This window comes from Podarcis filfolensis (genome assembly GCF_964270895.1).
Source record: "Podarcis filfolensis genome assembly, chromosome: 11".
NCBI lineage: Eukaryota > Metazoa > Chordata > Lepidosauria > Squamata > Lacertidae > Podarcis > Podarcis filfolensis.
Window position 1 is genome coordinate 7984507 of NC_139613.1, and position 16047 is coordinate 8000553.

Consider the following 16047-nt stretch of genomic DNA (forward strand, 5'->3'; position numbering starts at 1 on the left):
TATTTGCAGAGCTCTGAAGGGCTTGAGCTGCGTGCCTAATGAGCAGATTAGGCTTAATGGCTATATTGAATGTTTCTTTTTTTAAGAGGGGGGTGTTGTTTGTTGGATGCATCCTTTTATTTATTTATTTTGGCAAATGAAAAAAGGGGGGAATAGATGAGCAGAAAGCTGCTTTTCCTGAAAATGAATCGAGACCTTTCATGGGTACTAGCCATAAGGGCTAGGCTAACAGATTGAGGCTGAATCCTGACAAGACAGAAGTACTGTTTTGGGGGACAGGGGGCGGGCGGGTGTGGGGGACTCCCTGGTCCTGAATGAGGTAACTGTGCCCCTGAAGGACCAGGTGTGCAGCCTGGGAGTCATTTTGGATTCACAGCTGTCTAGGGAGGTGCAGGTTAATTCTGTGTCCAGGGCAGCTGTCTACCAGTTCCATCTGGTACGCAGGCTGAGACCCTACCTGCCCGTGGAGTGTCTCGCCAGAGTGGTGCATGCTCTGGTTATCTCTCGCTTGGACTTAACCCGAGGTACTACTGTATTGCCTGCAAGATCTGAGGATCTTGGCAACATAACAATGGGACTTTTCAGGGGTGGCTCCCTATTTGTGGAATGGTCTCGCTAGAGAGGCTCCCCTACTGCCATCGTTCGATATCTTTAGGTGCCAGGCAAAAGCTTTCCTCTTTAACCAGACATTCAGCCTCAAACTATCTGTGGCCTTTTAAGGTGGCTGGGGTGTGTTCCGACCCTCGTTCTAATGTATCGGGGGCAGGGTGGGAAGACTGGTTGGCTGGAAGGTGCTCTGAGTAGCCTGGCAAGAAAAAGTGACTAATTTAATAATATTAAGTGTTTGAGGAGGATCAGGTGGGTCGTCCTACTCAAGTCAGACTTACGTTGCCTTCCCTTGATTCTGATTACAGAACTGGTTGGCATCCGTCAATTTGGCATGCTTCTCATGCAAATCTAGGATTATTCTTTCTTTCTCTGCTCCCCCCCCCAAAAAAAATCCTCATTTCTATTACGGCCAGCACAGCATCCTTCTTTTGCAGAATATATATATATATATATATATATATATATATATATATGTGTGTGTGTGTGTGTGTGCGCATGTATATTCTCTAAGCTTAAGCCGCCAGCATGCACCGGTGTGATTCCAATTCTACCTTCTTATTATGCAGGCTCTTTGCATCTGGGTCCATTCTTTCCAACTTTGAAACCAATGCACGGTCCATTACTTTCCCCTTTCCCTATGCCAGACACGTTCAAATTATTTCCTTGCTGCATATTGCCCTGATAATAAAGTAATCTGCAGAAATGGAGACTGGAATTTTACCTGTCTCTAAATGCCAGCTGTATGAATGTAGGGAAAATATCAAGCAATTGCAGCTGGCTGCTTCCCCCCCAATGATCTTTTCTAACCCCCAAATGACTGGAGCCAGCTTGAAAATATGTTGTGAATATATAGTAGTTGTTCTCTTCTTCCTTCCTTCCTTCCCTCTCACTCTCTCAACACCTTCCCAGTTAAGAGCAAGAGGAGTTTAGGATGAATTCTTTGACAGATAAAACTCCCGTGAGATCCTTGATGATTAATACGTAGAGAGCAAAGGTCTAGGAGATATTTCAGACGTCTAACTTTGATGCTAGTGCAGGAATGAATGCTTTGCAGATAGTTGAAATATTCACGCCCCCCCCCCCCAAAAAAAATTTCTGGTTTCATAATGCTGAATGTGAACTCTCAGATTTTACCTTCACATGCCAAATGCGAAAGGTTAGCTCAGGTTTTGAAATTTGAACGCTGTAGACTGGTTGGCATTTCTTGATTGACTTGGCAGAGTTGAAATATGAAATATTGTAGTCTGCTCACTGCTAAATAGCAAGCACCATTGCATGCTAACTATCAAAATAAAATCAAAGACTAAATACTGCTGCATACCAGCTGTCGACACCAGAGAATATAAAATGCCATTGCATGTCAGCTATCAAATATCAAATATCACCGGATGCAAAACTAGAGATCTAAAAAAACTCAAAAGCAGTGCATATATTATTTGAGGGTGTTGGTGCTGACCTTTAAAGCCCTAAACAGCCTTGGTCCTGTATGCCTGAAGGAGAGTCTCCACCCCCATCGTTCAGCCCAGACACTGAAATCCAGTGCCGAGGGCCTTCTGGCGGTTCCCTCACTGCGAGAAGTGAGGTTACAGGAAACCAGGCAGAGAGCCTTCTCGGTTGTGGCACCCTCCCTATGGAACGCCCTCCCATCAGATGTCAAAGAGATAAACAGCTACCTGACATTTAGAAGACATCTGAAGGGAGCCCTGTTTAGGGAAGTTTTTAATGTCTGATGTTTTATTGTGCTTTTAATTCTGTTTTTTGGAACAGCTCAAAGTGGCTGGGGAAAGCCAGCCAGATGGGTGGGGTATAAATAAATGATGATGATGATGATGATGATGATGATGATGATGATACTCACAATCACCCTTTGGTTACCTCAAAAGGAAGATAAGCACAACCAAAAACTTGGGTGAGAATTCTGCCGAATTTTCAACATCCCTTTGATAGTTTTTGAATGGAATTTCTATTTTTATTAATTGATGGAGAATGGCAAAAAATCAGGAGAAACAGTAGCGAATGGTGGGGTGGGATGACAGCACTTATCTGGCTGGGGAGGCCTGGCCAGATGGGCAGGATATAAATATTATTATTATTATTATTATTATTATTATTATTATTATTATTATTACCCTACTTGCATGTATGTGGTGCAGTGGGGTGGGGAAAATGTGAGCAAATATTTTTCCCAGTTAATGTTCAAGAGAATACACCTGGTAATAATTTCGCAGTCTGAATTTTTATAAAAACGACACAACATGCAAATAGGTACACCTAGGATGAAGACAACCTAGACAGCATCTTAAAAAGAAGCAGAGACATCACCTTGCTGACAAAGGTCCGTATAGTTAAAGCTATGGTTTTCCCAGTATTGATGTATGGAAGTGAGAGCTGGACCATAAAGAAGGCTGATCAACGACTAAACAACAACAGCAACAAAGGATGAAGACCTCTCTTGCCAAATCCCCCTTTGGAAACATCAAGTTGTGCTTCCATGCATGTAGAACGTTAACTTGGCATATTTGTTGTTCAACATTCCCATTGCTAGCTATCACATATAAGCCTATGTTGTTTAGTCGTTTAGTCGTGTCCGACTCTTCGTGACCCCTTGGACTAGAGTACGCCTGGCACTCCTGTCTTCCACTGCCTCCCGCAGTTTGGTCAAACTCATGTTAGTAGCTTCGAGAACACTGTCCAACCATCTCGTCCTCTGTCGTCCCCTTCTCCTTGTGCCCTCCATCTTTCCCAACATCAGGGTCTTTTCCAGGGAGTCTTCTCTTCTCATGAGGTGGCCAAAGTATTGGTGCCTCAGCTTCAGGATCTGTCCTTCCAGTGAGCACTCAGGGCTAATTTCCTTAAGAATGGATGTGTTTGATCTTCTTGCAATATAAGCCTATAGGCTACGGATTTGCATCAGCTGCAAAATTCATTTCCCTTTTTGGCACTTTGGGAAAGAACAACACTCAATCTGAAGTGCTTGGGAGTTTGTCCAGTTTGACTTGGGGCCCAAGTCTGAATCTTGAGTCAGAAACAAGTAAGACTGGCGTCGCCCAGCCCCAAATGTATTTCTCCCCTACCCCACATCCCTTCTCCCAATGTAGTGGTGGGCTTCCTGGCCAACAGGAAGTCCTCAGCACAATGATCTATGGGAAGTGTAGCTTGCCATCTCTTTGGGGCCCTTAGTAAGGATTGAAGAGACCTCTTCAAAGACCTGCACCATGGGATGTGATCTTGGTAGGCCTCCTGCAGCAAGGAGAAGCTCTGCCCCTTACAATACATCCCTCTAGTTACTGGGAGATACTTTTAGGGTAAGGGAAGCCATTCGGAATGGCCTATGGGTGTTCAAGAGCCAAGGCAAAGTTTTGGCTCAAATCACAAAAAGCTGCTTCTTTCCAAACTAGGAAGGGTGTGTATGTGTGTCTCTGTGTGTGTTTCTGAACAGCACCTGTTCCAAAACTTGCCACCTTTCACTTGGAGCCACAGTGATGGCTCTTTTCTACCTTCACTGGCAGACAAGGAATCACAAGCGAATAGACATCTTTCCGCAGGGCCTGCAAGACAGAGCTGTTCTGCCTGGCCTTTGGTTTGGACTCAGTCTGACCCTTATGTTTCCCTCTCCTTACGGTTTTCATCTATGGGCTGCTTTTAAAATGAGGCTGCATTTTAAATTGCATTTTAACCTGTATTTTAAATTGGGGTTTTTTTCCCCTATTATGTTTTTATTGTAATTTTACTGGTGTTAGCCACCCTGAGCCTGGGTGGGGTATAAATTTATTATTATTATTATTATTATTATTATTATTATTATTATTATTATTATTATTAACAACTCTGGAACTCACTGCCAAGGTAGGCAGTGAAGACTACCAACTTGGGTGTCTTTAAAAGCAAATTTAATAAAGTCACAGAGAAGAGGATTATTGATGTGTACCAACCATGATGTCTCGGCTCTGCTTCCACAATTTGATGCAGCAATGCTTCTGAGTTGCCGGACACCTCAGGAGGGGGAAAGGGGTCTTGTGTTCGAATCCTGATTCTGGGCTTCCCACAGGCATCTGGCTGGCTGCTGTGAGAACAGGATGCTGGACTAGATAGGGCACTGGCCTGATCCTGCAGTCTCTTCTCACATTCTTATATTCCCAGCCGAAAAATAAACTATGTGACCTTTTTGCCTTTATGTATACTGGTCACAGCATACCAACATCCCCAAAGAGAGTATTTTTATGTTCTTATCTCTTCATTCTATGGCAAGTTGGAAAAATGATCGACCAAAGGGAGCAGGGTCTGCTGGATAAATGAAAGAACTGCTGGTCTATATCTTCAAGTTTAACTCTGGCTCTTTCCCTGATTAGGCCCGATGGATCTTTATCTCCTGCAAAACACCAGGCAAGATTGCTCCCCTGACATTTGTGCCTTGCAATAACAACTTTGCTGAAGAGGTACCAACTCAGAAATAAATATTGACCATGTATGCTTCCATGATAAGGAATTAAGTCAGGCAACCTGATTGCTTTCAGTAATGTTGACGTTATAAATCTCCAGATAGGGTAGATTAAATTGACTGATCAATAGGTGTCCCTTATGACAGCAGGGCTGGGCTAAAACAGAGTTAAGGCCTGACAATGAGTAGTGCCATTGAGGGGAAAACAGGGCAGGAGAGATTAACAGTATGCATTGAATTGAAATGCCCATGTTTCTGTAATTATATAAGAGGGGAATAAAAAACAAGCATCTTAGGACACTTTCACACCTTGTATTTAAACTGCCTTGAGGTTTCTCTATATAAATTTTATTAGATGAATAAATAAATACGATGCCACTTTTTGAACAGTCAACACTTCCCCCAAAGAGTCCTGGGAGCTGTGGCTTGTTAGTAGACCCCTATCTCTCCAACTGAGGGGCAATTCCCAGAGTTTCCTGGGAAGAGAGATTGATTGTTGAACCACTCTGGGAATTGTAGCTCTGTGAGGGGAAAAGGAGTCTCCTAACAATAGGGGACGCGGGTGGCGCTGTAGTCTAAACCACAGAGCCTTGGGCTTGCCGATCAGAAGGTCGGCGGTTCGAATCCCCACAACGGGGTGAGTTCCCATTGCTTGGTCCCAGCTCCTGCCAACCTAGCAGTTCGATAGCATGTCAAAGTCAAGTAGATAAATAGGTACTGCTGTGGCAGGAAGGTAAACGGTGTTTCCGTGCGCTGCTCTGGTTTGCCAGAAGCGGCTTAGTCATGCTGGCCACATGACCCGGAAGCTGTCTGCGGACAAACGCCGGCTCCCTCGGCCTATAGAGTGAGATGAGCACCACAACCTCAGAGTCGTCCACGACTGGACCTAACGGTCAGGGGGTACCTTTCCCTTTCCCTTTAACAACACTCAGCACTGTTAACAAGCTACAGTTCCAAGGGTTCTTTGGGCGAAACCATGACTGTTTAAGGGGGTATCACAGCGTATGGACCTTAAGAGTAAACAATGCGTGTGGGGTCACTGAGCAGGCCTAGCAGCAATGTGGAAATGTCTAGGTTTCTTTATGTATGCTACAACAGCAGCAAGAATACTTATTGCAAAGTATTGGAAGACGCAAGAGCTACCCACCCTGGAAGAGTGGCAGATGAAGATGATAGATTATATGGAATTGGCGGAAATGACTGGCAGAATCCGAGACCTGGGAGAAGAGTTGGTGGAAGAAGACTGGAAGAAATTTAAAGACTATCTTCAGAAACACTGTAAAATTAATGAATGTTAAAATGATGTTGGATTGAAAATAAGTGGCATTAGCAACAAAGTTAATAAGAATATGCAAAAATGAATTGATAAATGGATGAAAATATAGAGTTATAATATGTTAAGATATAGAGTTAAGATAAACGAAAGAGGGTAAGGATTTGCTGATCTGACTATTTAAATGGGAATACAAAAAGGGGAGGTGTGAGGAGGTCAAGGAAACAAGCTAATGAGTTTAAAGTTACTAAAAACGGATTTGTTTTTAATTCTTTGTTATCTATTTGTTTTTTGTATTTTGTATTTTTATTCTTCTTTTTTCTTTTTTATGTATTTTTCTATGTCTTCTTTTTTGTATTTTTTTCTTTCTATGTGACTTTTTTCTATTTTGTAAACTTATGTTTTTGTAGAATCTCAATAAATATCTTTTTAAAAAAAAATGTCTAGGTCGACAACGCCTTTGCCATTGCCACCAGACTGCGGAGATGTTCCCCTTTCTTTTCTTTTCTCCCCACCCCCCAGCGCCGATAATTTTTATTAAGTTTTCTGTTTTACAATTTAAAATGCTTGTTTTTACATCCTGAAGACATCCTGAAGACATCAGTGACTTCCCTTCTTCTCTTTCCATGGTTCATTTTACATATCATAAATCCCTGCGTATTTTACAAAAAACTATACCAATCAGTATTCCATTATTGCATCCATCAAAACTTATTTGCACTGTTGAATTTATCTTAACTCTGCCAGCGTTTTCAGCTGTACACAATTATTTCCCATATGTTCAATAAACATTTTCCAATCTTCTCTAAACGTATGTTCTTCTTATTTCTCTTATTCTATATGTTAAATCTGCAAGCTGCGCACATTCTGTCAACTTAAGTTGCTATTCTTCTTTGGTTGGGACCAAGATGTTCCCCTTGCACTTGTCCTGTTCCTCTGGCCCTGAGCCACACGCCGCCTAGAGGGAGCGGCTGATTCCTTCCTTCCAGGTCCTGTTGCTTGTTACTCACTTGGAGAGGGCAGGTTAGCAATGGGCAGCAGCTTGGATGGCTTTTGAAGAGGATTAGATGAAGGAATGGAGAGCAAAGCCACGAGCACAACTGTTGGAGGCAGCAAAGCCTCTGTTGGCAAGTTGCTGGGGAGCCAAGTTTGGGAAAGAGCTGTTGTGCTCAGGTCCTTCTTGTGGATTTCCCATAATAGGTGTGATGGCCTGGGACTTGGGCTCGGACTTGGAACCAGAGAAGACTCAGTCTGCACCAGTGGCGTAGTGTGGGGGGTGCAGGGGGGCCGGCCGCACCGGGCGCAACATCTGGGGGTTAGGGTTAGGGGGTCAAATCCATGGGTTAGGGGGCGCAAATCCACGGGTTAGGGGGCACAAATTACTTGCCTTGCCCCGGGTGCTGACAACCCACGCTACGCCACTGGTCTGCACTGGATCCTTTGCCTCAGGCATCATCTGAACCAAGTCTGTGGCCTGATCTTGAAGAGTCCCCGTCTGCTCAGGTTCCCCTGCAACAAACACCAGCTAGGCCAAGTCAGGGGCCTGATCCTGCCCTGGCTCCAGATGCGGGGAGTACCTCGTTGCCTTCAGCTGGGCCATCACTTCCAGCTGCTCCACTGCCAGTTGGGTCAGAGGAGGCTGAGGCAGCCTCTGAGTCTAGTAACCCACCGATGTCTCCTGAGCTGCAGAGACTAAGGTCTGAGAGAAGGAGAGACCTGAGTACTCGCAGGAGGAGTGCTTGCCTTTGGGCAAAACAGGGAGGTGAGTCGCTGGGGGAATCAAGACCGGCCGCTACCCCGACAAAGATAAAAGGCTGTCGGACCCTGCCCCAGGCTGGGGGAGCAACATTGCTGTATGCTAGATCCTATACCTGTCCTTGCCTGGTTTCCTGCCTCGGCCCTGTCGGACTGACTCCCAGCGGAACCTTCAGTTTCTGGACCAGTCCTGGACCACATTTCACAGCTTACCCCCAGGCCCAGCACAATAGGCATCTGGTTGGCCACTGTGAAAACAAGATGTTGCACTAGGTAGGCCATTGGTCTGTTCCATCAAGGCTCTCCTTATGTTCTTATAGCAGTAAGGAGTAGAAGTAGCTGAGATCAGCAACGGGTCCCTGAGTCAGGTTGTAGAGGGCTTGGCGGGTGTCCCATGAAGGGCGCTCCAATTGGAGAACAGCATTTACCAAAGGTGCCATGGTCTTTGAAGACACCTGAACTCAGGACACAAAGGAGAAACACGTTAAGAGGAAGGCACGTTTGGCAAATCCACACCATGATCAACTTCCACCCGGAAACCTATGTCCCCACTGTGGAAGGATGTGTGGATCCAGAATTGGCCTCCACAGTCACTTGCGGACTCATTGTTAAAACCGTGTTTATGGAAGACAATCTTACTCGGCTATGAGGGATCACCAAAGAAGAGGAGATGATCCCACAGGGATGGTATAGTCGTGGAAACATTGCTTGCTGCCGAACTGAAACGCTGTGAGGCTTTCGGTGCGATATGCACCTCTGCATGGCAGTAGGAATCACAGGGAAGTGATTTAAAACTGCCTTCTCCGCTGTGGCAGCCACAACACATGAACCACCTTTTGTCTCCGGGGACCAGAAATCCCTTCATGGATAGCGGAAGCTTTCCACGCGGAGGACTGTCCTTGAATGTTGATTCACACCCACCCCACCCTCTTGTATACCTGGAAGCAATGCAAGCAAGACTGTCACCATCTTATTCCTCCCCCCCTCTGTCGCGCTCCCTTTCTCTAAACAATTTGCCCGTGTCCTTTCGAGAGTCCCCTTTAATGCATCACGACACCTTCTCCTTCGCGAGCCTCAGTCTGTGCATGCACTTTATGAGAGATCCTCTCTCTCACACCCCCTCCTAGATATAATGGCACCAATTAAATTACCTTACCGCCTGACCTTAATCTGGCAGGAATGATTATTCCATGAAACAGTTAGGGCTCTAATTGACATGAAGTGTGAGGAACAAAAAAAAAAGAGAGAAAGAGAGAAAGAAAAAAAAAGAGGAGGGGAAAATATCTCTTGCAGCAGCAGCCTGTCAAAGTCACATTGATATGCTAATACTTATAGCTGGCAAAATCACTTCATAAAGAGAGACGTTGAAAATTGAATTATTTCAATTTCACTACCTAGGAATCTACTGATCCGCCTGTATACGCAGCTAAGTAGCTGCGGCGCTTTTCAACGGGTAAACAGCTGTACTAGGGCGTTGCCGTGGCAACCGCTTGACTCATGACAATTGCGCTCGTGATGAAGTCATTAGCGATGTGAAATGTACTTTGAGGTTGTCAAGTATACACTCCAGGAATATTTCAGAAGGATTAGCAGAAGCCCATATATATATATATATATATATATATATATATATATATATATATATGAAAAAGGAAAGAAATTAGCATAATTTTGGCTTTCCACACATGATCTCATTAGGGGCGCAAAAGGAAATGGCATAGGGAGAGATGCTTGTGTGTCATTGTGCTGGGTGTGCAAAAAGCAAACCAGGTGGGGTTCCAGAGATTAGAAGAAATGGATCCTTGTGAATGCAAAAGTAATTTTTTTAAAAAAAAAATATCTTTATCTAATACACATGCGCTCTCTGTCTCTCTCTTACACACACACACACACACACACACAGTGTTCTACCCCACTATGTTTTGAGCATTAGTTCATAGGATGGATGGGTTGGGGCATTTGTGCTATGTTTCTCCCAAGCTTTCTGTAAATACGAAACCTCTGCCTCCTCAGTTACCACAATGGCATCAACAAAGGACATGTTGACCTGTTAGTGACATGCTTCAGACATGAGGCACACAGACTTCCTTCACCTCCCGTGGGATCACCTAAGCCAGACATGGCCAAACTTGGCCCTCCAGCTGTTTTGGGACTACAACTCCCATCACCCCTAGCTAACAGGACCAGTGGTTGGGGATGATGGGAGTTGTAGTCCCAAAACAGCTGGAGGGCCAAGTTTAGCCACCACTGACCTAAGCAATGTTCTTCCATGCAGTGCTAGAACTTTCCCCCACAACGTTGAACTGCAAATTCTAACTCTTAATATCTCTGGCGCAGCTCACTTTACCTTCCTTCTCGGGAGTTATATTTTGGTATGAAGTAAACATGTTGAGGGCGCACATTGGGAACCGGTGTGCTAGCTACACCCCCCCCCCTGCCATCTCAATTTCATTTCAATTTCCACAACTTTTTAAATAAATACAAAAAGGTATTAATCATTAACATTGCAAGTCTATTTAAGTCAACCCTGCTAATGTTGTTAATTGTTTACAATTTTCCTTCAAATATTGCGCAAATTTACTCCAGTCTTTTTGGATAACTCGATCATGCTGGTTTCGGATTTTACCGATCAGTTTCGCCAGTTCTGCATATTCCATCATCTTCGTCTTCCACTCTTCTATTGTTGGTAATTCCTGGTGCTTCCATTTTGGGGCTAAAAGAATCCTAGCTGCCATTGTTGCATACATAAACAATTTTTTATCTCTTTTCAGAATTTCCTCACCTACTATATCCAGTAAAAAAGCTTCTGTTTTTTTTAACAAATGTACTTTTCTACATTTTCTTTAACTCATTATAAATCATTTCCCAGTAAGCTTTTACTTTACTGCTGGTCCACCACATATGGTAGAAATCCCCCTCCTTTTCTTTACATTTCCAACGTTCCTTATTTCTAGTCTTATCCATTTTAGCAAGTTTTTGGGCATTATATACCATCTATACATCATTCTCATAAAATTTTCTTTTAGTGCACAACAAGCAGTAAATTTAATTCCTTCATTCCATAGCTTTTCCAATGATTCTAGCTGAATATAATAACCAAAGTTATTTGGCCCATTTTATCATAACCACTTTACAGCCAACCACCATTCCTGGTACAGTGGACGCTCGGGTTGCAAACGTGATCCGTGCAGGATGCACGTTCGCAACCCACAGCATTCGCAACCTGCAGCGGTGCATCTGTGCACTCGCGAGTTGTGATTTGGAGCTTCTGCGCATGCGCAAAGAGTGATTTAGTGCCTCTGTGCAAGCACGATCCCCAAAACCAGTAAGTAACCCATTCCAGTACTTTCGGGTTTTGGCAGGTCGGTAACCCGAAGAAACACAACCTGAAGTGTCTGTAACCCGATGTATGACTGTACTCTAGAGTGTAGCTATCACAGTGGGCTCTGAGGTCTGCACCAATCAGCTGATCAACAGTGTCTTTGAGCCTTGCTTTGGGCAAGAATCAGCTCCATTCCCATCAACACTGGCCATTGGCCATGCTGGCTGGGGCTAATGAAGTGTGCCTTTCAACAATATCTGAAGGCCCACAAGTTCTCCATCCCTTCTGTAGAGGACGTTACTGGGGGATGGATAAAAAAAAAAAAGGCTGGCATGCATGTCCATTGCATAATTACCGTATTTTTCGCTCTATAAGATGCACCAGACCATAAGACACACCTAGTTTTTGGAGGAGGAAAACAAGAAAAAAAATATTCTGAATCCCAGAAGCCAGAACAGCAAGAAGGTTCACTGCTCAGCAATCCCTCTTGCTGTTCTGGCTTCAGCAATAGCTGCACAGCCTGCATTCGCTCCATAAGACGCACACACATTTCCCCTTACTTTTTAGGAGGGAAAAAGTGTGTCTTATAGAGTGAAAAATACGGTAATTAACCATCTCCCATCTCTGAATGGGTCACCCAGTGCCCAATACAGAATTCTCCTATCACCTCCAAGACCATGTGGTTGTCAAAGGAGTCCGTCCACAACTTTGGATGCCAGGCTACAGCTGAAGCTTAATCAAGTGTTACAAAAGCATGTGTGAACCAGCTCCTAATGAGGGCCACGGATCAGAACTGGTGGCACAGAAATGGAAGCAAACAGAAGCCTTCATTTGTCAGCGATGAGGCTGAAAACAAGAAAATCAATTCAAGGTTGCAGGATTGTCATTGATTTGGACAGCTTATCAGCCTACTAATTTGAGTCTCTCTTGAAGATCCCGTTCCTTCAAGGTGCCTGAACCTTCTTATTTTTCCCTTCCTGAAAGGGCACGTAATGCTGGATGCTCTCTCTATACATTCAGCTGTAATGCCACATAATCACCGCCTCTTATGTATTAATTACAGCTTAGCTTTACAGCTGGGATGAGCAGAAAAGTAAGCATGAAAATCAAAGCTGGATTTAATTTGCATACTTTACCATCAGCCATGGTTTCCTTGGCTATTTGCGCTGAGGAAAGGTGTGTTGGATAACACACCGTGGAAAACAAACAAAAAGAAACCCTCCACAGTATTTGACTTACTCAGAGACCAAAATGTTTTCTTCAGAGACGATTGCTCTGACTTAGCAAGGGGGACCTGCTGTGCTCATGTGAGCCCAGCCTGGGGATGTCAAAGAGCAAGCTCATCCAGTAAAAAGTAGGTAGGGACCTCAGAGCTCATACGTTTTGATGCCAACACAAACAGAGGACATTAATTTTGAAGGATGGTAGCATTTGTGTTCACTTTTAAAGGCAATCTGAATTTAGGCGGAATCTACACACATATAAAAAAAACGCTGCGAAAACACTTTTAAAAAAAGTTTTGAAAAATGCATTGAATTTGGCATAGCTCACTGTCGCCATCTAGTGTCTGAACACAGAGGCAGAACATAGCTTTAATGTCTAGTAGCCAATGGCAGCCTTTCCTCGCCATTTTCAGGAAGAGAATCCTTCTGCTCATCGTGTGTGTGTGTGTGTGTGTTGTTGTTGTTGTTGTTCTAGGGACCTCCCTAGAAATTAATAAATGATAAAATATTGATTCTTTGGGATGTGAAGGGAGAAATACAAGCTGCAGAGGAATTCCTGGGCTAGCCCATGCAAAACGACCTGACCAAGCTAGGGACATTAAGAAACAATACGGGGCCATTAAGGGCCATTGGCAATGCAAGAGAACTGTCCTCCTCACTTGCCCTGAGGTGAGAATTGAGATTGGGTTGGCAGGGTAACTGAGTGTGAGGTGACAGGGAAAGAGAGTTTTTAGCAAGGGTTGCTCAGAAGAAGCAACAGCAAGAAGGAAGATTGGGATCCATCTTGGGCAGGCTGGCTGCAGGGCTGCTGGGATAAATGCCTTGGACTCCTGGGTTGCAATGCTGTAGGGTACAAGGCCCTCTTGAAATGACCATGCTGTAAGATCTGGACTCCCCCCATGCAGACTGAAGATGTAAAGAGTTGAAGAAACCATACTTCTTAAAGCTATGACAGTCTCTGCTGTGTCGCAGTTCCCTAAGTTATATGGCTTAGGTCCAGGCTATGTGAAGAACCACATTCCCTCTTACAAATTTGCCTGGGCTCTGAGATCTTCAAGGGTAACCCTTTTCTCAGTTCCACTTGGTGGGGATGTGGGAGAGGGCCTTCTTGGTGGAGGCTCCCAGACTTTAGAACTCCCAGACAGGGTCCCTCCTCACCGTCTCTCTGCCAGCAAGTGAAGACAGTTTTATTCCAACAGGCCTTGGGAACTGACTTTTATTTTATTTTTTTAAGGAAAGGTCTTTAAGACTATGGTGCTGTTTTTTATCACCTGTATTTTAATAGATTTCTTTTAAAAATTGTTTTAACTCTACAAGAGTTTTGTTGTTGTTGTTGTTTAGTCATTTAGTCATGTCTGACTCTTCATGACCCCATGGACCAGAGCATACCAGGCCCAGAGCATACCAGAGCATACCATGTGTGTCTTGTTTTACGGCAAGCCCGCACAAGTTCTGACTCACCAATCCGAATGCGGCCCAACAGCCATGTACTTACCACACAGCGCTGAAGAAAGCAGCAGCAGTTGCTTTATCAAGCTCTTGCCAGACAGGCCACCATGGTGTTGTTGTTTAGTTGTTTAGTCATGTCTGACTCTTCATGACCCCATGGACCAGAGCATACCAGGCCCTCCTGTCTTCCACTGCCTCCTGCAGTTTGGTCAAATTCAGGGCTGATTTCCTTCAGAATGGATAGGCTTGATCTTATTGCAGTCCATAGGTTTGATCTTCTTGCAGTCCATGGGACTCTCAAGAGTCGCCTCCAGCACCAGAATTCAAAAGCATCAATTCTTCGGTGATGACCCTTCTTTATGGTCCAGCTCTCACTTCCATACCTCACTACTGGGAAAACCATAGCTTTAACAATATGGACCTTTGTCGGCAAGGTGATGTCTCTGCTTTTGAAGATGCTGTCTAGGTTTGTCATTGCTTTCCCCCCAAGAAGCAGGAATCTTTTAATTTCGTGACTGCCGTCACCATGCATGGTGGAGAGCCAGTGTGGTGTAGTGGTTAAGAGTGGTAGACTCGTAATCTGGTGGACCGGGTTCGCTTCCCTGCTCCTCCACATGCAGCTGCTGGGTGACCTTGGGCTAGTCACACTTCTCTGAAGTCTCTCAGCCTCACTCACCTCACAGAGTGTTTGTTGTGGGAGAGGAAGGGAAAGGGGAACGTTAGCCACTTTGAGACTCCTTTGGGTAGTGATAAAGCGGGATATCAAATCCATACTCTTCTCTTCTTCTTTTAAACAATTATCTTTTTGCATGTTTTTAGCTTTTTGTGATCTTCCTTGTTATTTGAATTTGTATAAGTTGCCTTGAATCCCAGTTAGTAATTAGATATTAGTAATAAATGCAATTAACAACAGCAACAACATGTATTGGTGGTCCCAGCATTCTGTGATGCCTAGCCAGGACTTATAAGAGCCATAATCATGTTTCTCGAGTCCTCCTGATGTTTGATTTTCACCAGCATGTACAAGGACTGCCACACACCCCCTAAAAAAGAAGAAGAAGCAGCAGCTAGGAAATGCTAATGGGCTTCATTTTCTGCGCTCAGCCATCTCAGGTGTGACCCTGGCCTCCTTCCCTGCTTTGTTTGTGCTCTCGATGCTGATGGGGCTGGATTTTCGCAAGACAGAGCCGGATAATTTGGGTGGCAGGGACGCTGCTGCAAGCCAATTAGAAAGCCAGCTTGATCGGGAAAGGTTTTGGAGATGCCCACGGCTACTTTAATAAATGCTCTTATGTATCAGTATGATACCATTGATTTCTTCACTGCTGCGAAGGAGTATCAAAGTTCAGGTTCTGAAACAGGCTAGCACCTGATGAAGCTTAAAACCATGGGCTTCCGTTGTTTTAATGGGGCTAAAGAAGAGTACCCCTCCCCTCGGCAAAAATAAAATAAAATTGTAGCTCCATTCGCAGATCATGAAAGTGGGAAGCTATTCCAGCTTTTATGTTGGTGGAAGGGACCCTTGTCGAACCCCATGCAATGCAGGAGTATGCAGCTGTCTCATATGGGGATTGAACCTGCAACCAGGGCATTTTGAGCAACATGCAGTAGCCAACTGAGCTGTCCAAGTGCTGAAACTGTTAGAATTCCTGGCTCCGTGATTGCAGTCATAGGATTGTTGTCTTTCACATGACTAGTCGAACCCCATGCAATGCAAGAATATGCAGCTGTCTCATATGGGGATCGAACCTGCAACCAGGGCATTTTGAGCACCATGCTGTAACCAACTGAGCTGTCCAAGTGCTGAAACTGTTAGAATTCCTGGCTCCGTGACTACAGTCATGGGATTGTTATCTTTCACATGACTGTGTATGATTGTTGTCTTTCACATGACTGTGTATGAAGAGTCCCCCTCCCCTCAGCAAAAATAAAATGAACTTGTAGCTCCATTCACAGATCATGAAAGTGGGAGGCTATT